This window comes from Podarcis filfolensis (assembly GCF_964270895.1).
Source record: "Podarcis filfolensis genome assembly, chromosome: 1".
Lineage (NCBI taxonomy): Eukaryota > Metazoa > Chordata > Lepidosauria > Squamata > Lacertidae > Podarcis > Podarcis filfolensis.
In genome coordinates, this window is record NC_139604.1 from 83,033,087 (window position 1) to 83,060,045 (window position 26,959).

The 26,959-nt window shown below is 41.2% G+C and overlaps 1 protein-coding gene across 2 annotated transcripts in view; it reads right to left on the reverse strand.

Annotated features, from left to right (window-relative positions):
* LRRC4C (leucine rich repeat containing 4C) overlaps positions 1-22,110 on the reverse strand; it is a 611,872-nt gene extending 589,762 nt beyond the window's left edge. The window contains exon 1 of one of the 2 annotated variants that reach the window (XM_083602191.1): positions 21,336-22,110. The gene's annotated coding sequence lies outside the window, so the exon portion shown is untranslated. The remainder of the gene's footprint in view (positions 1-21,335) is intronic. The other variant, XM_083602188.1, reaches the window with a different exon arrangement.
* Positions 22,111-26,959: the final 4,849 nt, after the last annotated feature.

Here is a 26,959-nt window from a genome sequence, read left to right on the forward strand (position 1 = left end):
GCTCTTATCAACCTGACATTCTAACAAATGTCCCATACTAAATGTCGAGTGAGATTTCTCGAGTGACAAGAAAAATAAAATGCCTCTTTTCCCTTGCAAAATACAGGGAAAGGGTTTGGGGTTTTTTAAAGGGTGGAAATTAGCAGGGTTTTTTTTTAATAAAAAAATCAAGCAAGCACAAAAACTGAGCATGAATTGCTTGTGATCTGCAATAAATGGGGAGGCTTGGGATGATAAAAAAGTGTGTTCCATTTGCCTTACAAAAGTTCTCTCTCTTAAACCTGATTCAAACATATATTCATATGCCATTACATGTTCTCTGCTCAAAGTACTTATCTATAATTGTAGTGCTTAGCTGCTAATGTTAGGCCTGTGCACCAGCTCTGACTGAATCCTGGATCCCAAACCGAATCAAGCTGAATCAGGTAGATCGGTGACTTGGCTGAAGCAGGTTGAGGCAGCTCCAAATTGCCCCAGGTTTGGTCTATCCACCTGAAGCTATCTGGGGCTGTCAAAAGGGGTGGTAGTCGAGTGCTGGGGGAACAGGGAGAAGGAGATGCAGTCTTGGTAGACTCCTCATCACATGTTTAATTAAGGTTTAAGACTCTGATCGAACAGGGACTAATCTGACTATTGAGCAGGGGCTGGCAACCTAAGGCCCATGGGCCATTTAACCAGCCCATGGACTCCCACTGCCCACTCAGTCGGCTCCCGTGCGCCGCACTAAACTGGCATGGAGCAGAGTGGGGACCGCCTTCTGTGACACTGCCCGGCTTTCCATTGGCTGCAGGAAGCTCCTGCAGCCAATAGGAAGCTGCACACGCCTCCTCTGCACTGGAAGGAGCGCTGAAAATAGCATTTGCGCGTGAGCATGCACGCCAGCCTACCACGGCGTCTGCAGGACCGTGAACCGGCCCAAGCCACAAAAACTTTGCCAACCCCTGCTATTAAGTGTTCCACCTCAGAACTGTTGGGGTCCTTCTAGGAACAGAACAGAGTGAGACAAAGCACACAACCAAGCAAAACAAGATGTAGCTGGGCCCCTTTGCCAGCATTCTTATACATTTCATGTTATGTTCTTCAGCTGGAGATAACACTTCCAGGTATTTCAAGCATCAAGAGATTAAAGTGAAAAGCACCTCTGAAGTAACAGACCAAGTTTCCCTGATGTTTATTGGATTGATGTTCTCGACTCCAAGCCAATTAAATCCCATTAGCACATGCGGCTAATTAAGTAATCAGTTGTTAGAACAACTGCCTTATGTTTGCTCAGAAGAAATCTGATTTAATGAAGTGAGGCACTTTGATTTGGGAGGAACCATCCTTTAAGAGTCACGATTTGCTTGTGCTGTGGTGACGTGCTTCAAGTCACAATGTAATGCAGATCTAGAGCAACACCTAGCGGTCACGATGGAGCACAGCACATCAGGCATGCTGCTTAGAAATGCCACTCGATGGCCTGTGACCTCCTCCTTCTTTGTCCCCACCCTCTACCCCTCCTAGGGCCTCTTGCTGCATGGGTGCTGCTTGAAAGTATAAACTAGGCAAGAGATATGATGCTGGTGCTTCAAGAGCTACCATTGCACTAGTAATCCCAACTTTATAATGTCTTGTGGTGTGCACAGACAGAGAAGAAACCTTGGAAAAGCAACATGTCACGTACAGTTCACAACAGAGAGAGAAAATAGCAGATCAGGGTTACTCACGAGATAGAAAAGAAAACAACAAAAAGTGTGAACTTTGAATTGGCGAGACACGAATGGTGGGATGTGCCTGAACTGAAAAAAAGTTATATGGCTGTAGTCTCAACCCTTATAAACCCTTGTCCCCATGCTCCTCTAGCCAGGAAATTCTGGTGTGATGAACATGTGCACAGGGATTACCCTTTTATAGCCTTGTTGGAGGGCAGGGTATTTAAAGCCTAGTTTTCCAGATTTCTCATTTTGTGGGAGTACCATATATTAGATTAGAAGAGGAACTACACATCTACCCGAGCCATTGCAAAGCTGGTTATTGTGATGAAATTTTGTATGCAGCTAATGATTGCTGCTACATTTATTTACGTCATAAAATTTATATAATGCTTGATTGCAGAAAACCTCAAAGTAGTTACACCGCTATACTGGTTGCACCACTATAAGTGATAACTGCAAGAAAAGGCCCAAAATTGAGACATATGAATTTCCTAGATTATATTCTATTTTAGGATTCCTGAAATACGAGCACAGTTAAGACAGAGACAGTGAAAGACCAGGTGTTTTCTAGACATAAATTGTGAACGTTTAGTTAGGCTGTAAGCAGTCAGGGTAGAAGTTCTTAACGGCACCCTTCAGGGTGTAAGTAAGTGCATATTAACAGTCGTAAATTTGGACTCCCATCAGGAGTTGTGTGCAGTTTTCACTTGGAAAGTGATGTCATTTCTATTTAGTTTACTATGTGGTACATCTTCCAAAACAGGTGTACCTCAAGATGGAGAGACTTCAGTCTTCTGCATTAGAAGAGCAAATATAGTAAAATACATCACTTCTTATCCTGATACTTATCCTTGAAAGCTACATCAAACCAATTTGGTTGACTGTATTGCTGGACAATGGATTATTTTAAAGAAAGGCATAACTGAAAAACCCACCACCACCTCTGGGTTTTTCACCATTCTCCCTTCCTTCTTAATGTATTCCACCATGAACACTTAAGAACTTGAACTGGTCAAGAATGTGCTTCCCACTCCTTTTAAAACAGAATGAAGAATAATCTTTCAAAGAAACCATAGACTTTCCCAACCTTCTAAAAGCCATACTCCTTATGACTCATTTGTTTTCTTCTCTTTTATTGTTACAAATGACTTTAATGATATTTCAAAATTCATTATAATGCCTTGAGTGCTTTTGCACATTGAATCAATCTTTTTTACTTGTCAGACCTTGGAATTTCTACTGGCTGGTGCTGTTACTGGTTTGGAATGTTCCACTCCATTCCTCTCCTACAGAAGAAAAAGAGAGAAGAGAATGCTCTTCTTGGGTGACAGAAAAAGTGAGAGTTGCTAAATGCCATCAGGGTCATTTACCAGACCATATTGTTGCCATTTTTTTTCTGGCAGTGTCCCTGTGCCTTGTACATCTGCCTGAAAGTGAGAAACATGGCACATGGTGTTTCCCTGGCATAAAGATGAAGTAACAGTGAATAATTTAGCATCCCCTGCAACATTTCTGCATTTGAGGTAACTATCTGAAGGCCTAGGAGATCTGCTTGTGCAGGGGGCACAGTTGCCAGCTCTAATGAGTCATGTCAGTGATTCAGATTGTACTAAGCACATGCATTTTCTACTGTCATCCATTCATTACTACTACTATTTGCAATTCACTTTGTGATTTTACTGTTTTATCCTCAATAAAACCACAGTCTTCCACTGGATTATTATCATCTTTATCATCTTCACTTTCCTCTCAGTCACTCCAGGACATCTTCCAGATTGGATTATTGCAATGTGCTCTATGTGGGGCTGCCCTTGAAGATGACTGAGAAACTTCATCTGATCCAAAATGTAGCAGCCACACTGCTGGCTTGAGTTGCATTTAGAACTCATGTAACTCCTGCTTGGGGTTAACATGGCAAATGGCAAAGATTTAATCAGATGCTTTAATTTAAAGATTTAACGGGAAGATTTTGCTATATTAGTTCCTTCAATCTTTTCTATTTTAATTTTCTTTTCTTTTTTACCTTTTGCTTATCATTATTTGGCATATATTTTAATGTAAAGGCATATTTACATTCTTGCTTGGACAAGCTTACCCAAATATTTAGAAAGTTGAGATAATCTTAATCTGTTTTAGTATTGTAACATCTGTATGTTTGGAAGCACGATTGTAATTTTGATTTTTAAAATTATTTTATCTTTTTGTAAATCTTTGAGGTTTTGTTTGTTTGTTACAATCAAGCAGTATGTTAATTTAATGAAATAAAATAATAAATATTTTAGTTGAAATTGTCTTTAAAAAAATTTTGTGAATTAGTGAATTTCTTTTTCTGTGGTTATGACTAGAGCTTGGAAGATTCAGGACAGGTGAAAGTTACTTCGTACCTGGTTATGGACTCTGTTCCCACAAGAAACAGTGATGCCAACCAGTGGTGGAGGAAGGGGGTGCAGGGGGGTGCGGTTCACCCCAGGTGTCATTACTGAGGGGGGTTTGACAAAATGACAAAAATATGAGTGTGGTTTTTTAATAAAAAAAAATTGGGCTAACGAAACTTTTTAGTTCAGTCAACAAACGTAATGGAACATGGCTGGAACTGGGTGCCACACCGTGGGGGCCAGCACTTACCGTGGGGCCTGCAGCGTGCCTGAGCCACACATTTCTCCTGGGAGTGACGTGGTGGCTTGGGTGCCTGCAGGCTCCGCTCTACCTGAAACGGCAGTGTGGGGCTTACGTCTGCCCACTGCCTCTCCCTCAGACACTCCACAGCTGAGGGGGAAGTGGCAGAGAGGCTACGCCACTGATGCCAATAAGCTTTGCTGGCTTTCAAGGAGGATTAGACAAAGCCATGGAGGATATTGATAGCTACTAGCCGCAATGGTATGTTCTACTTCCACTGCTGGAGGCATTATGCCTCTGAATGCCAGTTGGTTGGAACCACTGATCAAAACAGTGCTGTTGCACTCTGTGCTCAGTGTTGGCTTTTGGGCTTCCCACAGGCATTTGGCTAGCCACCAGGAGAAGAGGATGCTGGGTAAGGTGGTTCATTGGCCTGATCCAGCAGGCTGTTAATGTTATCAAGTAAGGTTTTTAATTTGTCATTAATCAAACTTTGGTTTAATCCAAAGTTCTCCTGGTCCAATGACACCCCTGCCACGCTTGGGAAAGGTTCAGATGTGCTTCTGAGAATGTTTAAAGCTCTCTCACCACTTTCCTTCCCTTTATTTTCCAATGGGAGGAGAAACAGACCAAAAGTGCTTTAAAAAAAACCAGGCCTGCCAAGTTGAGCAAGGTTCTGGATAAGATGGTAAAAGGCATTGGAATTCCCACTACCATTACCTTAGGATTCCAGGCATTCCGATTCTCCCAGCCCTAAAAAAACACCCTTAGAATTTGAGGTGGTTGTATCAGACACATGCACATTTTTGTAATAAAGTATCCAGTGAAATATCCTGGTTTAATTTGTCATTATATGTTTTGTCAATTTCCAGCCCACCCTTGGTCTTCAAAAATGCCCTCAAGGTGGCTCACATGAAATCATAAGGATTATTAAATGCAATTATATGCCATTTAAACACAGAACAGAATGGAGGGATAAAAATAAAGTGGGTTGCTGTTTTCTTTTTCTAATAAAATTGTTACAAAGCCATGCAGCTTTGCTGAAATAGTGGCAATAAAGTCAAGTTTCAACATAATTGGACACTGAAAGCTCATGCAATCACTTGGATCTTTGAGAAGTAAAAAGGAACAGTAGCAAGTTCTTATATATTGCTGCAGTCCTTTAATCATCTTTCTCCTTTGCACCTTTTAGATGCTCCTTTCTCCCATATTGCAGGTGGAGGCAGGGGAGATGGATAGAGATGTGCTAAAAGCTAAGCTGTTTCTTTCTGCTCACTGGTTAGTTCAAAAACCAGCACCAGGCTGTACCACAGCTATACCACAGTTACTGGTGCCATTGGAATGGCAAACTTTCTGCCATACCTGCACCCATGCCTCAAATTTAAAAGGGGTCCTCTCTTTTATTTTAGGAACACTGGTTAACTTCTAAGGATCCTTGCTATCCAACCCCCATGCACACTCCTATATGTTGCCCTCCAAAAATGACAATTTGGGGCAGATACCTGCCTGCTGTTTTGGCCTTGCAAGTCCCACCGGCCATGCTGGCAGTGGCAGCTTGGAGTTGTAGTCTAAATAATTGCAGGGAACCAGTTTTGTGAAAGCTGGTCTAAGGTCTATCCCTTGCTTCCACCAAATAGCAACAAATAGACACCTAGAGACATAGGAAGTTGCCTTCTACAGAATCAGGTTGGTCCACCTAACTCTGCATTGTCTTTATATATATATGAACATTGGAAAATGTTGATTACTTCTCCTACCTGGGCAGTTATCTTTCGACAAGGGCCTACATTTTGTTTACAAAGTTATTGTACTACCAACCTTACTGTATGCTTGTGAAACATGGACCACTTATAAATTCCATCTCCAACTCCTCGAAAGATTTTCACTGGTGTCTCCGAAATGTTTACACATCACTTGGGAAGACAGGCGAAACTAATACCAGTGTACTGGAAGAAGCAAAGATCACCAGTGTTGAAGCAATGATTCTTCAACATCAACTTCGTTAGACTGGTCAAGTTGTGTGGATGCCTGATGATCATCTTCCAAAGCAGCTACTCTACTCTGAACTTAAAAATGGAAAGCGTAATGCTGATGGTCAACAAAAGAGGTTTAAAGACTGTCTCAAGGCAACTTTTAAAAAATGTAGTATAAACACATTTTTTGGGAAACACTTGCCTGCGAGTGCTCTAATTGGAGAACAGCCTTTACTGAAGGTCTCATGGGCTTTGAAGACACTCAAACTCAGGACACAAGGGAGAAACATGCTAAGAAGAAGGCACGCTTGGGAAATCCACATCGTGATCAACTCTCACCCGGATGTCCCCACTATGGAAGGACGTGTGGATCCAGAACTGGCCACCACAGTCACTTACAGACTCATTGTTAAAACCGTGTTTATGGAAGACAATCTTACTCAGCTACGAGTATTTGCCAAAGAAAGAAGAAAATATATATATGTTTTATTGGTTTTAAAAACTGTGTAACATAAGTAATAAACAGAAAATGAAAATAAACAAACATACATTCATTCCATAGTTGGTGCTTGTTGTATATAACATTTTGTAGTTGGATTCCACATGACCTCCGGTCCCCTCATTTTGGTTCTCAGATTATATTCTTTATCTGCACACTAAACTTTGTCTCCTCTAGGTTGTTTCAATTACATTAATTTTACAAGATTCTCCTACTATTACATGCAGAAAGTCATTCCAGACCTGCCAACGGATTTATATTTTTGCAATGTTCTTTTAAATAAACTCTGTATACATCCCACTCTCTGTTGAATTTTTCATTGGTACCATCTTGGAACCTTGCTGATATTCTGGCTAGTTCTGCATATTCTCGCAATTTGTTTTGCCAGTCTAATTTGGATGGGATAGCTTCTCCTTTCCAACCTTTTGCAATTAAATTTCTCGCTGCCAATGTGGCATAGATGAAATCACAAAGAAATTAAACTCTGCATTGTCTACACTGATTGGCAAGCAGTTCTCCAGGGTTACAGACAGGAAACATCCCTAACCCTATCTTCAGATAACAGGGATTGAACCAGGGACCTTCTGCATATAATGCTGACACTGAGTTGCGGCCTACAGGTGATCATTTGGTTTTAAACTGGGCCTGTCCCACTGCTTTTGAATATAAAATAGGTTATGTTTGTCTTTCGGTGCAGCCTCCTTTGAGCTCAGGGTTGTGAGTTCTGGAGCCCTGTACAACCTGTATCTTGGGGCTAGGCAGAGGGGATGGTCCATTTGCCTGCTGCCCTATACTCTCCATCTCTTCTCTTTTGTTTAATTGCCATTTCATCCCCCATGCTGCAACAGGTCCACACCAAAGCACATTTCCCTCTACATCTTGCTCCAGAGTGCTGATTCTGCCCTATGGAATCTCAGAGTTATGGTAAAGCAACATCATTCATGTGCAACCCAGGCACCAGCCTGTCTCCCCTCCTCCTCACAATCACATTACTTGGTGCTTTGATCAGTGATTTGGTGTTTTCCCAGGAGCCAAAGAAGCCCACAACAAACAGAAGTGTGTGACCTTATTTCTGTAATTGGAAGTTGTTCAGAACTGTTTTTAATGCAGTGTTTTAATGTTGTGTTTCAGTGCTCAGTTGGAAGGCTCAAACTGTGCTGATTCAGTAGCCTTGTCAGATTCAAGGCATCATTTGATGAGACGGTCATCAAGTGAAGAGCATGCACTTGGGAACTCATGCACGTAGGAATTATCTTATGTGCTGTGCAAATGTCTATGAGATTTTGCCCAAAATGCTGTTTGTAAACTTAAGAAATCAATGCCAAGGCTGAGCTAAAACAGCTTCCCATTTTAAATTGATTTATTTTAAAGATGTATGCCTCCTCTCTTGGTCCTAACAAATAATGTATTCTGCAAACCTTTCATCACTGTTCAAAAGCATCCCCTTAACAAATTGGAACAATACCCATGTAAAGGCTCTTCTATTCATTTATACACCCATATTTTGCTCTGCCTCCTTGTGTCTTAATGTGCTTTGTTTTCCCTCCGTTACATTGTTACATAGACAAACCTATATGATCTTGATGTGATTACCATTTGTGATTTTAATGTATTTTTAGTATTGTATTTTTAGTGCATTTTTATTTAAGTGATTTTGATTTTCAACTGTCGGATGCAATTGTGCATAGGGATTAAAAGAATGGAATATAAATGTCTAAAGAAACAAACATATAAACAAATATAGCAATCCTAGGCAGGCATACCAACTCAGAGCAAGGTCCATTGAGTTCAATGTCCCAGACAGTGCTTTCTTTTTGTAAAATACAAGGTGCTGGTGGTACTCATAGCTTGATAAAAGTGCTGTTGGTGCCAGGACACAATGGCTCACCTGTGTCTCTTTTAGAAACAGGATTACTTTCCCTAGCAACCTTCATTCATGTTGCACTTGCACTGTATTGACTGAAATTACCATCTACTCCCCCCCCCCAATTCTTCCTAGAACTGTGAACTTTAGCTGAAAGCTCTTGTGTAAATTCAGGTAGAAGTATTGTCATACCTCAAGTTGCGTTTGCTTTAGGTTGCATTTTTTCAGGTTATGAACATGGCAAACCTGGAAGTGTTTACTTCCAGCTTTGCGCATGCGCAGGAGAGATCTGCGTGCTTCACGCATGTGCAGGAGCGCTCTATCATGTCATATGCACCCGCAGAAGCGGCGCTCTACTTATGGACTTTTCAGAGTGTGAATGGCACCACGGAATGGATCATGTCTGTAAGTAGAGGTACCACTGTACTCTGTAGACTTATGGGATTAATATGGAAGTTCCATATACCTTCTCTTCCATCAGATTTACATGGGTGTAGTTTTTTTTAATCCATCTTTATTCCAAACAGTGGGACATCTATTCAATCGCACAAATGTCACACTCTACCTAGTACCCATTATATAAAATGACATTTGGTTTGGAGCAATACTTTACAAGCCTTACTGCAGCTCCTTAAAACAGAAATCTTCATTCACAGCTTTAGGGTTTCCGGGTATGCCCTCTGCCTATTTGGATGGGAGGTTCAAACACCATTCTACCTCACCAAAGATTTTGTATCTGTGAGTCCAGTGTTGAGGATATCTCACACTACTTACTATGATGCCCCCAGGTGTCAATTTCTCACCTGTATCCTCTGCTCCTTTTGTGTGCATGCACACTTCTTCAGATACACTGAAACAGAAGTCACCATAAGGGTAGTAGGAGATGGGTGATTGACTCAATGGCTATGGTAAACCTGTCAATCACCCATCTCCTACTACCCTCCTGAGGAAAACCCCACCCCACCCTCCCACTATATATAAGGGTCTGGTGACTTCTGTTTCAGTGTATCTGAAGAAATGTGGATGCACACACCAGTGGCGTAGCGTGGGGGGTGCAGGGGGGGCCGGCCGCACCGGGCGCAACATCTGGGGTTAGGGCAAATCCATGGGTTAGGGGGCGCAAATCCATGGGTTAGGGGGCGCAAATCCATGGGTTAGGGGGCGCAAATTACTTGCCTTGCCCCGGGTGCTGACAACCCACGCTACGCCACTGGCACACACTTAGTTGGTCTCTAAGGTGCTACTGGACAATTTTTTAAGTTTTATTTTTATATATTTCGACTGCGTCGGACGAACACTGCTACCCACCTGAATACTTAGATAAGTCAACCAAGGATCTGACTCAGTTTAAGGCTGCTGAATGGTGGGGGGGGGGGAGTTTAAGGAATGCATTCAGAGCCACATAATAACTAGAGATCTATTTGTTCTCATAGAGTTAGATAGTTAAAGCTGTCACTTCAGGACTATCACATTATTGTCTGGAAAATTCCCTCTGGACCAACACAAGAGAGACACACTGTTTTCTGGTAATCATTCAAAGATAGAAACTATCACACCTGGTGAAGTTGTTGCTAGGGTCAAAAGTAGCAACTGTGAGTTTTCCAAATGGTTAATTTTTTGTTGTATTGAATCATCACATATCTTCCTTATTCCATCTTATTAAAGTGACAGGATTCCAACAGATTGAGAATTGTTCTCAATGTGACTGCCTGGCTCCACTTATTCTATCCACCTCTATGTAGCGGTTTGGAATATCATGTTACACCCAGGGACATGGGTGGCATTGTGGTCTAAACCACTGAGACTCTCGGGCTTGTTGATCAGAAGGTCAGCGGTTTGAATCCATGTGGCAGGGTGAGCTTCCATTGCTCTGTCCCAGCTTCTGCCAACCTAGCAGTTTGAAAGCATGCCAGTGCAGCGGGAAGGTAAACGGTGTTTCCGTGTGCTCTGGCTTCCATCACAGTGTTTTGTTGCACCAGAAGCGGTTTAGTCATGCTGGCCACATGACCCGGAAATCTGTCTGTGGACAAATGCCGGCTCCCTCGGCTTGAAAGCAAGATGAGTGCCGCGCCCCATAGTCACCTTTGACTGGATTTAACTGTCCAGGGGTCCTTACCTTTTCCTTTTCTAAAAAACTATGTGCATTGAAGGGAAACAATAAGTAAAACCTTGAACATGGGGCAAAAAAGAGAGAGCAGTAGTGAGTTATTTGTATTGATCGGAAGATATTTGCATTTACTTTGCAATAAATACTATGCAGTGAAACATACGGCTCCTCTGTATTTTAATTAAATCGTCTAAAAGGCAAACTTCAGATCAAGCAATCTATTTAATAGTTAAATTCTCCTGCATAAGAGATCTTCTACACACACACACACACACACACACCAGAATCTCACACTCTCAGTGTGTCTGGGAAGCATGCAGTATTAGTCATCAATGCACTTAGATACTCTACTTTGGCACCATCCTGAATAACTGCAGGTATGCAATAAGTGAAGAGGATTTGTCTTCAGGATTCAGGTTAGACGATCCAGGACTTTTAGTGCTTCACTTGGAAGAAAGATGCTCTCCCCAGCACAATGTCAATGACAGGCTGCATGAGCTGCATATTAATGTACTGCTGAACACTGCCAGTTTTCTCAGAGGCTCTTTTGTGAATAGAGGAGACTACACTGGCAGACAGGTGGGAAAATGCAGCTACTATATTGCCAGTAACATGTTAAGATCATCAATGTTTCCTTGATGAGAAAGGCTTCGCCATACATAGCACTATTTCAGCTGAGACCTCAAACCCCAACAAAGTATGAGGAAAGCCAACAGAGAAAACAGAAGACGCTTCTTCACTCTTTGACTAATGTGGATGAATGAAGGGGTGAGATCTAATAAGGCATTGCCAAAGAGGATTTTGCATTCCATTTTGTTCCTGAGGAATACACATACAGAACTAAACATGAGTTACAATGCACCTTGACTGTTTTTGCTGTTCTGCTTTAGGCATCAAAATGCACATCTACTCAAAAGTAAGCCTCACTGAGTTCAATGTGACTTACATACCGGATGATGTTACATATTTCCAACATAAGAAGCACAATTGAAGGCCTAGTTCTCAATGGCTAAGTTACCATTACTAGGAAGTAGGTTCTTTCCTCAAGTTATTCCCTATACTTCAACCCACATAAGTGAAAGTTAGACATTCGCAGAGATGGAGAAGAATTCAAGCATCATATTCAAGTGCACTGGAATTTTGAGGATAAGAACAGATCAACAACCTCCAAATCATGACCCCATCTTCACTGCCAAGGAACCCAGGATATGGCTATGTGTGCATGGCTTCAGTAACACAAATGTGTGCCCATGCACAGAGCATTATCAATGTTCCTTGCAAACACAAGGCTTCCCTCCATGCATACACACACACCTGTCATAACAGCAGATATTTTGCTGGTTTCAGAGTTTGTTAAAAGAGGCACAATGTTTTTTAAGTGGCTTTAGCCTGTGAGTGACATTTCATTCATTCATTCACAAAGTGCACAGGGCTAAAACACTAATGGGGAACATGTGACAATCACCTCCAGCCAGCATGGACAATGATAAGGAGAAATGGGAGTTGATCCAGAAACATCTGGAGGGCCACCAGTCGCCCCCCCCACCACATCACTGGCCTAGTCACAAACTTAACAGGAGTAACTAGAGGGCAAATGAAACACAGCACTGCTTTGCATTCATGTGGTGGTGGTAACAACATCAACAACAACAACCCTATCCTACTGGGTTGCCTTGCAATTCACAAATAGCGGTACTGAGTCATCTGATCAAGGCCTGTATTTTAAAATGAGCTTAAATGTTTCATGCCAGGCAGAAAAGCAGCTGGCTAAGGACTTTGGCAGTTGTTTATTCTCCTGGACAAGGGCCCCCCTGATTTATAGCAGTAGCAGGAGACGAGTTTCTCAAAGTCATAAAAGGGAAATACAGGCTGGGAGCAAAGGTTACACTGACCCTACATATTACAGAATACAATCAAGCTGCAGAAACACTAATTAAGTGTTGGTAAATAGTAAGATCTCTGTTTAGATAGAACTTAATACCATGAGCCATCTGTTTTAGCCATTTGTTTTGGAATGCAGGGGCAACAGGGGCAAAAGGTGATCTGGTAATTAAGGTGCCTTGTCGAGGCAAATGTAAGATATATGGTTACTTGTCTACCATTTATGGATAGAAGGAAATATAGCTCTTTGTCTCCCATAAAAGGTAATAGGAAATGGGTGTATCTTTTATGATTGGTTCTAGCAAACAGCCAATAGGAATTTCAACCAGGCTGATTAGACAGAGGCAGCCAAAGGAGGAGCAAGGGGGCTGGGTTGAGGAAATATAAGTGCTGGCCATCAGGGCTGGAGGGCAGGCAGAGCTTTGGTAACCATATACCACTGTGCCTATCATTTATTTGTCTGACAAATAAATTATTATTTTAATTTCTCTATTGCTGCGTTGAATATTTCATTCCAGCTAAGCGTTAACCACAAGCTGGGTGCTACAGTACAAGTCTCATTAACCTTAATAGGGGTTGTGCATTGGAACTTTACAGCATCTTCAGAACCAACCAAAAGGAGAAAACAATTTGTATTTTTTACAAAGTGAAGGAAACTCTTACTGTAAGTCTCTTAAAATTAACCTGCAAATGCCAACTTCTTATGAGCAAGGGTGGGGATGGGTAGTTACCTTTCTCCTCTGTCACTGTTCTCGGGACTGGGAAAAGCTGCTTATTCTATAAAGCTGATTGCCAGGGAATCCTGGTTTTGTGAGTACTTTTATGGTTTCTGAGGACTAACCTCCTACAGAATAAGGGTCACAAGGTTATCCAATAGATGTCAGTGGCAAAGGGAAAATAAAAGCATGCACACCTCTGTACTGGGTTGGTTGTAAGGTTCTTTGATGGACTTCTGCATTATATCCAACTTAGGGACTTCAGTAGGTGTTGCCCTTCTCTCCAACCATATGACTGACAATTGCGGGACCAGGAACGGCTGTGAAGATGTCATGGCTGACTTCCTACTATTGGTATTTGGGCTTTTGGTATTTCCATAGATTTGCTTGTTGTCATACTTCACATCACCTTACCAAGAATACAGGCACCATCCTAAGACATGGCCTAGATATACATGAAGCTACTGCTGTGCTGAATCTAAGCAAGTCTGGATCTAGTTAGTACCTGGATAGATGACTCCTTGGGAACCAGACGTATAACTTGGGTTCCATGATGGAAAAAAGTGGAATATAAATGTCAGAATATAAATGAAAATGTAATGGATTGACCTTTGCATATGTAGGGTTGGTATGCATCACTGAGTGTCTGCCTTTTCTGGCATTCCAGACCACATTGACTCAGCCTATACATGCCCAGATTGTATGGTGTGGATACTACATTTTTGCTCTGTGAGCAGAGAGGGTCTTCCATTCATGGAGCTTATGTGTGCAGGGCCTTCAAAGTTACACTAATCTTTTCAGCATCTGCCATCCACCATCACCGGCCACCAATATACATGTTAATGTAATATGTGAAAGAAGAACACTGGTACAAAAGAGGCAATTATGGTTAAAGATTCCTGCAAAATAGCCTTGAAATTCAAGCATCACAAAAATAGTCTCTTCCAAAAAGCTGGCACAAGAGGCAAAGAACACACAGTATTCACCATCTGGTTTCCAAAGTCTGTATTTAGTACAGTTTATCCTCATATTGAGCTTCTTCTAACACAGCTTAATAATACAAAAAACTTTTCCTGGGCTACCTTCAGCTTCTGACTTAAGTAGACTTTATAGTGTTTAGTTTCATCCTCTGGCTGACTGCATAATGATGAAGAAGTCTTTCCAAAATACAGAGGTCTGGAGAGATTAAGAGGCAAGGAGTACGCAGCCTGATTTTAGGTATGTGTCTTCAAGCAATTCCTATGAACCTCAGTGATGCTTACTTCCATACAGCATAGCATTGCAGCCTTGGTGAATTTTGTTCAGAGGAAGATGTTTAAAGGCATGCTAAATAGAATGCATACCGATTGTGATCAAAGGCTAAGGCCAGCAGGTCTGTTTTGTAGCTGGACATAGCAGATATATCCAGAAGGCTTTAACCTACACTCAACTTAGTTGATGGTGCTCCCAAAATAATTCCATGATGGGGATAAATATTCATGTTCTGCAAATCAATAACTAATGTGTAGCGAGTGCACACCATTCTACAGCAGTGTTGGGGAAGCTGTGGCCTTCCAGATAATGTTGAATTACAACTTCCATCATCTCTGTCCATAGGTCATGCTGGCTGAGAATTATGGGACTTGAAGTACAACAACATCTGGAGGATCACAGGATCTCCATCCCTGTTCTGCACTCAGGAGCACATTAATACTTGCATTTTTGGTTAATTTTCCTCTGCCTGACTGTTTTGTTCTGAAGCGTCTGCAATCTCACACTGCTTTCGTTGTTTTTGATGATTTATTTAAGTATGCCTCTCATTTTGTTATATTGCTTTATTTTAAGATATTGTAGGCTGCACTGAATGGTCCTCTTGCCTAGAAAACCAAGGTTAGGATATAAATAAGTAGTCTGTAGCAACTGCTGTAAGAAGATGGAGTTAGCAAAATAACCATCGATGGGAAGCCATTAGGCAGCCTCTGCTAGCATGAATTACAATGTCTGCTACTGCATTTTATATGTGTATAGAGATAGACAATTTGGACATCACATGCCATTTGCTCTGAATAGAATCATTGCATGTAGTACAGCAATGTTGTTCATGAGTTCTGTCCTAGACTAGCTTGCTCTGGTCACTGTTATGCTGTTGCTACTTCTGTACTCTAAGAAGTTAAACACATAGCCAATTTTCTGCAAATGAACTCTCTAAAATGTTTCAGTGGAAAAGCATTATTTTTAAAAAATCCTGGGTTCAAGAAGGAATTATGTTTAAAGAACCTCAACAACAGCACATTTACAAATTACATAAACACTGTTAACAGATGATTGAACACATTTATATTTTCACTTGGATCAAATGAACTACTGATATTACCAACTCATTCTTGTTATTTAAGACTGTTGGATTTAATAGGGCTTACTCCCAGGTAAGGAAATAAGTCTAGGATTACAGCCTTAGGCATCTATCACACTGATACAGGCGGCAATCATTTTAGGCTTGTGCAATTGACATGTGATAGCCAACGTGTGGGTCCTTTTGGACCCAGAAGGTGGAATAGGGAGGTGGAGGTGGGAAGAATTGGGTTGGAACAGGGGCAGGGTGGGGAAAATGGGGACAGGGCAGAATGGGGTGGGGTGCACTTATATGCATTCCACTGACGCGCACTGGGGCCAGGAATGGAGCCCCCGTGCAAAATGGTCACCACCTGTATACTGCTTAATATTTGAGAATTTCAAAGGAGTGTCCAAAACCCATATGATAATAAAAAACCAAATAAAAATGATACAATACATGGTAGTAATATAAATTCCTCCAGGGTGACCCACAAAAAACACACACCAGACAATAGCAATGATCCGGGAATGCTTGAGGAAACAGAAAATACTTTGGTGTGTGCCAAAAACATATAGTAATAAGTGCATGCCTTAGTTTTAAAGGGAAGTAATTTCACACGGCAGATGCCACCACAATAAAGGCCCTACTTCGAGTGGCCTCAGGTTTAATTTCAGGAGAGTGTGGCAACATCAGCAGGGCCTCTGAAAATCTCAGTGACCCAGAATGCTGTTGTGCATACCGTATCTAGAACCTAAGTAAGTAATTTATAAGTAATTAAACCACACCTCAGAGGTTCTTCATTGTTCCTCATATCTGCTCACAGTCAGATTCATGGGTCATGGATGGGCCCACATTCTGCTTTGACAGTAGTGTCACACTTTTCAAGAAGCTGGCAAAGCGACATTGTGTGAATGAACATAAAGGCATAGTAAGGACCAGTCTGCCCCCATCTATCAGCCAGAAAAGAAGCAGCTTTTCCAATGTTTGCTTTTCTCTTTCCTCCCCATCCCCTTTTCATTTTGTAGCTCATCTATTAGACTGTGAGTCTTCAGGCAGGTCTGTCTTATTTTTAATGCATGTACGGTGGTTAGAAAATTGTAGGTGCTTTATCAGTTTTAAATGATCATTATTTATTATTTTCTTAAAATGGAATTCTGCAAGAGCAAGGATGATTGCTTTTACTTCCTTAAAATAACCATAATTTGAATGTGTACAACTCAAATGAGAGCATCCCATGTTTCAGCTTCCCTGCCATTACTCATTAGATTCATGAAATACTGTTTGATGAATAGCTATTAGCCTATTCAATAAATTTTCCTCACTGCACATCATTTTAGAAGCTTAGAGTTTCAAAGTATTCTTGCAACCAAACCCATCTACTAATATTGCAATGACCCAAAACACCAAGAATTAGTAGATGAGAAAGTGGTGAAACTACCACCAAATTATAAATAAGGTTCTGTTTCTATTTTATAAAGCAACAGTGTTTACTTGGGACCCTTTTCACTTTTAAAAAACTTATCTGGTATGTGCTACATGATCTTCATGTGCACATTTCTTAAGGAAGTGTCTTGCTGAACCAGGCAATGGTCCACTTTGTCTTCCATCCCTTGCAAGAATCCCAGCAACCATAAACTGCTAGATATCTAATGTGGTTTACATTCTGCCATCCCTAGCATAGAGAACTCTTGATACGAGTTCTGAACACTTGATATGTAGTTACTATTGACAAGATGACTTGGACTAGTCAACGAGACAGTTTTAGAGCAGAGCAAACAAACAGTGCTAGAGTTAGGCATTTTACACCTGATGTGAAAGATCCAGGTCACACCCTTTGCTTTGGGCAGGAGTTAATAAATTCAGATGGGGGTGGCTAACTTTTGGCTCTTCAGATGTTGTGGGATTTCAGCTGCTTCACCTTCACCCAGCCTGACCTATAGTCTGGGATGATTGGAGCTGTACTGATCTAAGGCATCACTGATTTAAGAAATACAAAATGCAGAATGATGCTTTCCCTTTGCAATCTGATGCTTGAAGCGACTGCTTCTTGGTAAAACTGACCAGAAAAAAAGTTTTAAAAGGTGTAAATGCATAGGTCCAAAAGTCTCTTCAGGAGCCAATTGGAGAAAAACGGACATACACTTCATAAAGGACAAACAGCAAAAAGGTGCTCTAAGTTCAGAGAGCTCAAAGGGGGTTTAACGAACTAGGTACCTAGGTCACCGGGATGGTGTCCTTATGAGACTGCTGTTTCAAGGAGTGGGGAGATTACATTCAGGCTCTTTAATAAGCTTTATCCTAGGCATCTGCTGAAGGAAAGAAACATAAATAAGTTGGCTGTTCTGAAATGAGCAGAAAGTTATGAGGGGAATTAAATAATTCTATATGTAATAAAAACAATTTCCCAGTGGTTCTTATTTTAACACCCATTTTTTCCCATTGGCAACCACACCATCTGCATAATTTGATTCACTATCAAAGGGAATTTTATTGTCAAAAAAAGATGAGCACAGTGACTTTAGGTGTAACTCCTTCGACTATCACAGCTGTTCAATTTGTCATCAATTCCACCACCATCACTTCCATGGGACATACTATTCCATACTAAGAAGACATAACTAACCACTTGGCTGTACGCATCATCCTCAGCCCACACAATTTGTGCTTTTGGTAGATCAATGTTTGTTTGTTTCCTATTTAGCATTCCAACATGACCTTGCCAGTTGTCATCCCAGCATGTTTCAGAGGAAAGGAAGAATTCATGTGTAAAGTGCCTAGGGTTTTTGGATGTGGAGCAAGAGTCATAGGGCCTGGAGGGCTAAATGATTTCAGCAGCAAAAGGAACAACTGAATGATCATACCTTACTCAAGGAGGAAGAAGCAAACTTTTAAAAAATTGTTAACCACATTTCTTAAAATGTTTGGATAATATGTTTTCAGATTTCCATTTCGCCTACATCTTTGCTGAGGACTGTTCACTGCAGTATCACTTTACTTTGGTTTGTGCCATCTCAGAGACTTTCCCATAGCAACACATTGACAAGTACCAGAATATAGAAAGGTGCACTTTTACATAATACTTGAAGCAATATACCCACAGAATGAACTGTGGTATCTTCTGCACTGTTGAAATGGGGAAAAAACATACACACTTGAAAAAGAAAATCCATACCTATAATAAACCAAGTGAAACACTCTCTGAGACCATATACAAGTTTCTATTTTACTTCCAAAAATGCTCCTGGATTTTCATAAATCAGCTAGTTTGCCACAGAATATGTCAGTACCGCCTTTTTATTGGCTGAGGTGTAGTTCTGCAATACAGTCTAGCTCTGCTGGATTTTAAAGGATAATTGAGTAGGTGTGTGGGGGGGGACATCAACATTTAAATGTACTAACACAGTTTTGTTGGGTTTTAATGCTACATTCTCATTGGCACATTACTCTGGAGTACGTCTCATTGAACTTAGCAAGCCTTACTTCCAAGTTAATATGTTTGCTATCTGACAGTGAGTTATGAATGTCTAGATTTGAAATCCTATCCAGTATGACTTTCAGATAACTTACACTGATTTGAAATCCAGGTTGAAAATGGAAATAATGCAGTGTTACAAATTGTTTTTTTAAGAGGCGCCCAACAAATACTAATGGGCAGACAGCATTGCAGGACAGAAATGCTTCTCACTTTCATATGATAATTTCATGCAATTTGGTCCAACTACAAATGACAGCATCATCTATTCACCTATTTAGCAACTCAATGATTGCCTCATGTCAAGTAGAAAGTCTTTCCAAACTCCTGCTGAGGACAGCTCGACCTCAGTAAGTAAAAGCACAAGACTGTCTCTTGTTACCTCTCTGCACCTTTAGATTTGATATCCTCAGGGTATCCCATGCAACATCAGTTTCCTCCATCACCTTAGATCTTTGTATCTCAAAAGACACTGTTTCGAAGATGTATGTAAAATGTTTTCAAACCCAGAAAATGAATACCGTCACGAAGCATTTGCAATCCTTGTGTTGAACGGAAGGACAGGCAGTTTGTAGAAGAAATGCCAAAGCAAAACAAATCTAAAGTAAATGTCATCTTAACTAGAGAGAGATTGGAATGTCATATTTCAGAGCAGCAACGCGAATGGCAGGCTGGCATATTGCTTTCAGGAGATGAAAAGGAAAATGCATCTGGGTTTACCTTACCTTCTTTAAACACCTCCCCCTCTTCAATCTATTTTCTGCAAAAACAATCACTAAACCTTCAAGGAGAAAGTGACAGGCAAGCCACACACACACACACACACACACACACACACACACAGAGCATCACTAGGCGCTTTGATTTGTGCTGTGACAGAGCCTTTTTATTAAGTTTTCAGTTTAACTGTACCACAGCCTTTAAGGAAATAAAACTCTCTTTATTGAACATATTAAATAAAAAGGCAATCAAGTAGTTTTGCCTTTATTGATAGGTTAAGTATCAAATATCACCATTTAAACATTATATGTATATAGACTTGCATAAAAAGATCGCTCGTGACATGATGCAACCTTTGCCTTTTCCTAACTGTATACATCTCACATCCAATGAGTGTCTCAAACTGCATCCAATAATTCACATGTATGCACTAAGATGGAGCAAGATATTCCCAGCAAGCCCTCTTGGGAACCGTTACTCCTGTAACGTTACAGAACCGTTACAGAAGGTTCCTCAGCCTCTTGAAAAACCAATGTGATGTCAGTGTGGCAATCAAAATACTCCGGTGAAGGAGTCCTTTCGTGTCACTCCACTGCAATCACATTTCACTCTGAAAGACTAATTGCAAGGTGGAAAAGGCTAAGAGAATCTCAGATCCTTCACTTCAACACCTGTACACGAAGCAAGGATGAACATGAAAGCTAAACCACCAGACTCAGGGAAACAATCTGTCACAGAAAACTACAGTGGTCCAAGTGTTGCTTTAGATATATATATATATATATGCATCTCACCTTTGCACAAACATTGAAAGGGGCTAGGAAAATCAGATGTGGCTAACATACTGACCAGGCAAGAAAAAGAAAGACAGCCTATGAAGATAAATCTGTGTACCCAAGTCCCACCAGCGACACAGACATCACAGAGAAACTTTATATAAGAAGCAGCAGCTCACAAACCCTGACTAATTCCCATTTTGCTATCAATCTATGCTAGCCAAGAGTAGCAGGAGCAGCTTTCTGAACCCACATATCCATCATTTCAGCTGAGCAGGCAGAAATGCACAGAGGAGAAAGGGGTAAAAAAACAACAACCCAGTACCAGCTAAGGGAACACAAGGACTCAAATCCAAGTTAATGCCTCAATAGAGGTAGGCTATAGGAAGGTGGGCTATTAGTGTATACTATACACTATTTTTTTCCACAAGCCACAGAAATCCTCTAAAACAAGCTTTCAAAATACATTTTCAAAACATTGTACATCAGCAGTATGCAAGATTCTTTGAAAGGTGCTATCCTGCCCATCAAAGAAAGAGCAAAGGAGTTGTAAAAGACATGCACTTGAACCTAGAGACAACTCCAGCAGGGCATTAGGCACTGTCTCTATATATCCAAATCTCTTTTTCAACCATGGAAAAAAATCTCATAGAACAGAAAGGAAAAGGAAGGAAGGAAAAGGTGGCAACACCTCTCAACTTACCTTTCTGGTAGTTCCCCCTGTGAATAAAACTTCTCCAAGGGCAATTAAAATTGCTCCAGCTGTACCCGAAGTCACACAGGAGCACAAAAATTAGTTTTCAGATGGTCCATCATTTCCTGATCATCCAACCCTGGGGAGGGGGGGGGAGAGAAAAGGTGTCCAAGAGACTTTGCCAAAAGTAAGTCCAGAATTCAAACACTATTGGGGGGGGGGGAATCAGTGGCCCAATGATAGAAATCTCCCCTCTGCACGATACACCTTGCTCCTTGCTCACCAAAACTGTATAGCAAAACTGTCAGTGGTAAGCCTCCAATAGCGGCTGTGTATGCTGCAGATGGTACGTCTCACTGTTACCTTCCCTGATGGGTAGAGGTTTCAAAGAACGGCAAATGCAGGCAGCCCCCCACCCCCTCAAAAAAGCCAGGTGGACTGCCAGCCACTCACTCACGCTGTCTAATTAATCAAGAGAGGGACGGATTGGTCACCAGAGGCACCTCCTGCCAGGGTGCACGGGATTATGGCAAGGTTATTAATCTTGCTTTGCTGCATCCCCCCTCCACCCCCTACATCCAGCAGCCTGCATTGAGATGATTGCCAGCTCTGTCTCTGTCCCTGTTCTACTGCATTTTGCTCAGCCCTCCCTTGCTGCAAGTGAAACACAGTGGAGAGAGGAATACTAATAAGGTGGTTAGCTACAGTTTCTTCAAGGCATTCTACGTAGTCTGTGTGCCTCTCTCTCTCTCTCTCTCTCTCTCTCTCTCTGTGTGTGTGTGTGTGTGTGTGTGTGTGTGTGCACAAGTGTGTGAGGAAGAGAGCAGGTCTGTGCCTGCATGTTTTCTAGGGGAGGGGGGAGCACTCTGTGAATTCATTTGCACTTGCTCCATGAAGGCAGCTTCCACATTTGGCAAAGGAAGAATTTATTTGGATTACTTCTGTTAAGGAAGATCAGAGGCAGGGATCTTATTTGATAGATGATATAAAGGAGAGTGAGTGCTCAATTCCCTGGAAGCCTACAGCCATGCCTTGGCAGTTAAGAGAGAAAGAAATGTTCACTGAAAGAGAGACGAATTAAGTAAATAAGGCTCTGAAGAGTCTGGGGCAATCTTTAAGGTCTGCTGGCTCCACACCTGAAGCACTACGTGGAAATGGCCATTCAGTGCTGTGCTTGAAATCACATCTCTCTCTCTCTCATATCTATATCTATCTATCATCTATCTATCTATCTATCTATCATCTATCTATCTATCTATCATCTATATCTATCTATCTATCTATCTATCTATCTATCTATCTATCTATCATCTATCTATCTATCTATCATCTATCATCTATCTATCATCTATCTATCATCTATCTATCTATCTATCTATCTATCTATCTATCTATCTGTCTGTCTGTCTATCTATCTACCTTTTCAAATGGCTATATCCTTAGGAAAGAAATTAGAAATATTACCTGGGGCTTCTTTGGGGGGGGGGTCTGGGGGTGTGGGGTTGGAGTAAGAGTGAAAAACTGCACCAAGACTAGTCAAAACTTGGTGCAGTTTCTTCCATTCCACAGCCCAGTTTCATTCTCAGCTGTTTTCCCTCAGTGTCAATGGGATATTTGCTTCTACTCTTTCGTCCCCCAATTCCATAAAATAAAAGAAATCCAGGAATGTGAATGTGAAGTTCTTCATACAATGCCTTGGCTTTAATGAGATGCCTTGGAGCAATGAGGAGAGAGTAAAAGGTTGGCTGAGCAGTGGCTGTCCCCACCAGTGCATTCATCTTTGATCATCCATGTACAAATTCATGTGTAGAGCTGCACTCAGCGGAATTTGTTCCCTCAGAATATCGAAGCCACTACTGCTTGTGCCAAGCTTTGCTCGGCGTTTGAGCAGGTAAATTATTCTTGGCTGCAATCCCAGATCTATCCAGCAGATGCTGCTAGATATGACTCAGTCAAGAGCCACGAGAGGAGAAACTTATGACAAACAAGCATACACATACTTCAGGGAAGTCTCTGCATACTGGTTTAGCTATAAGGCTATAAAGTGGGACAGGATACCCCAACGGAGGTCAGTGATTCACATCTAAGGTAAGTTATTTGTAAATCATAGAAGTTAAGAGCACAGGTTACAGAAAGCTGCCCACTCTTTCGGGGGCCCCCAAAAAAATTAAAGGGGAAAAAAACCCTGGATGTACATTTCCAAAATGTAAGATAAACTTATTCTTAATTGTATTTCAGTTCAACAATTACTTTAATAAAATACATATTTTGTTATGTGCAACTGGCTTTAGATACCTATTAGGTCCATAAATTACCATATAGCATATATTCAACACAAAAAACAGCAACAATTTGTTGTTGACAAAGGACAGCTGGACATATGAAGGGCCCCATTACCTTCAGTAGCTTAGGGCCCCATCAAACCTCAATCTGGCCCTGGCTCTACAATGGAGCTATGGGCCTTCCAAAGTTGAACGTTAGTTAACTGAATAAAGGTGACACGTTCAACACATTGACCAGAAGACACTTGTTTTTGTCATATATTTTTCTCTCCACATTCCAAGAGGCAGCTCAAGGTGGCCTATTCAGTTCCTCTCATTTGATCACCAACAAACCTATGACACAGATTAGGTTGAGAGATATCAACTAGTCTAAAGTCCCCTGGTATGTGTCATGGCCTAATAGGAATTTCAATCTGATACTCTCACTGCCACACCATACTCTCTTTTTTGTAAGGTGTGTCTAATGAAACTAGTGTTAGATGTTCTGGTTCAGGAGGAACACAGCAAGACTCTGAAGGCAGGCAGTTGTGCAACATAGCTTAAATGGTACCACTGTACCTTGGATGAGAGAGCTCAAGTTCTTAGATCAGGAGTGAGGAAGTCCAGGCCCAGGAGTCTACAGTGATTTTCTCTGTCTGGCCCTCAGACCTCTCCTTAGCTCTCACTGTCTCACCCAGAGGTGGATTTGGGGCAGTGCAGCCGGTTCTGTGCATCAAGCCTAGGGGGCACTGCAGGGTGTCACAAATGTGATGCAGTGAATTGAGCAAAACGGAAGGCGAAATTTGAAAGACCAAAGTCCTGTCACATCCTTCCCTGGCCCTGCTCTACACCCTGAGTGTTTTTGCCCGGCTGAAATGTTTCCTTGAACTACAGTAATGCTTCTCACTTGCCTGGATGGAGGACTGAGTAGGGTATGTGAGCATGTGTAGAAAATAGCTGACTATACAAAGATTGCTCCAGCCACATTTACCTCTGGCCATACTTCAGAAAGGAATGCAGCTCTATGGCTGAAAAAGGTTCCCCACCCCTGCCTTAAATATACAAATCCTGCCAAACTGAAAAATAGTTTAGATATTTTCTAACAAAAATTTCACATGGACTGTACCAGGCTACGTCCTCTGAGGCAGTGGAAGCTACTACTAAGTTGAGATAGGATGATGTGTAGAGTAGGCCTGTTCTTGGTCTACGTATATCTGATTCTTTCCTACATTTTTTTTCTTCACAAAGAAGCCCAATCATACTAATGGACATATTTGGTATGGTTAAACCTTGGTTGTCGAACGTATTCTGCTCCGGAAGACTGTTCCACTTCCAAAACATTCAAGAACCAAGGCGTAGCTTGCAAGAGCTTCTTGCACTCAAGCGGAAGCCATGTCAGACATTCAAGTTCTGAAGAATCTTAAAAAACTGGTGCATTTATTTCTGGGCTTTCGGCGTTTGGGAGCCGAAACATTTGAAAATGGAGCCGTTTGAGAACCAAAGTTTGACTGTATTAGACAGGAACCAGGGGTGGGGAAGAAAATTGATTCACTGCACATTTAAAGGCAAGCCTACCTAATTTGCACTTTCTGAAACCACACATTCACCAAAACACAGTCATCCTTTGAAATTTGCACTTCTCTGAATTTTTGCAGTGCAGTTCCCAAGCCAAGTAGTGTCTACAAAAATGCATATGCGGGTCACATACAAAAGTGCATTATATTTAGGGAAATTGTTTCCCTAAAATGTGGTTATTCAGCAAAATTGCATACAAAATATGGATGTAAGGAGGAAATCACAGTAAAATCCTGATGAAGACTTAAAAAAAAAAAGCAAGGTGATATGAATTGAACTCAAGATTGGAAAAATGAAAAACTGAGAGAAAGAGAAATTGACAGAATCACCCACCATTAAAATGACCTGTTCAGCTCAGTTTACCAGAAGACAGTATTTTGTGCCCTTGAGAGCATAGATCGGTTTGCTGATCTGCACTGTTAGGGTGCCACTTTAAGTAAACATTTTCTTTCTATAGGTACTTCACAAGTATGTTCACATCTGTGGCCCGCTTGGGGTACCACGATGGGGAATTGCTTCCAAAAATCATTCAGCTTTGATTTGAAGTGACATTTGAAGTGTCAACAAGTGTAATCTTGAAGGAGGAGGAAGTTCATGCCAGAACTGAGAACTGCTGGAATAATTTTGAGGACAATGTTTGTCAGTGCAGAAAGTGAGGAAGTTGGATGGAGCAGATGATTCACTGGAGAGTTAGGCAGTCTACGCCAGCCTTATGTACTAGTGCATACTAATGATTACTATGGAGATCCTATTACTATAGAGGTATTGCTTTTATAACAATTTTTGAAATCTGATTCATATGTAAAATTATTATTAGTTATTTGCGGCCAGATTTGTATAATGGCATGTGGCCATATTACAAGTAAACAACATTGGCTCTTTGCCAGTGCCTGAAAAGCTCTGAGTAGAGACCATAGTAGCAAATGTTGGCAGGAGTTGGGTGGAGGCTGTTTCCCTTGAACTCTAGGAGTGGCTATTTTAGCCAAGCCCTCCATGGTTCTGCAAGCAGAAACAGCAGGAGTAAAAACCAACACTGGCATATTGAGGACTGCTGGATAGCTACAAAAACAGCACACACCCCAGTGCCTCTAAATTACAACTCAAAGCTGAAGCTATAGAACTTCAGAAGGCTGCTTGTAGGCTGATAACGTGTCAAGGGTCAGTGTCCTGGAGGAATGAGGAAACTATTGGGAAGTGATAATGTTAAACTGGCTATTTTTATTTTACTCTGATAATGCCTTTTGCTTGTCTGGATAGAGGATAGAGGGGAGTATGTTAGTGTGTGTAGAAACTAGCCAAGTGCATAATGCTAAAACTTACATTTGTTGCTCCACTTTTGACTCTAACCCATCTGGCTCTCAGAAGAATGCATAAAGGGAATGCAGCCCGTGGGCTGAAAGAGGTTTCCCACACCTGTCTTCATTTCTCCACAAAATACATTTTTATTCTTCAGGTAACATGCTCATTTGTCCTGCACTTCCAGGCTACTTCCAATGACACTCAGAGTACATTATTCAGCTTAAAGTCAGACTACCCTGTCTTGGGAAGGAGAGTGAAAATAAATCCTGTAACAGATAATGCAGGATAGATTTTAAAAGTGTATTTACCTTAAATAATTATTGCAGAAAAAGTTGAGTGCATAATAAATGCAAATGAATGACTCAGAGCTTTTTGGCCACACTTGAATACTCTAATGAATTGCCAGATATAAGAAGCTTAATATCTGCAGGATTTCAAAAGCTGTAGCAAAAAGAAAAGACTAAATGTTCTTTTTTGACATAATCTGTAGAAGTGCCA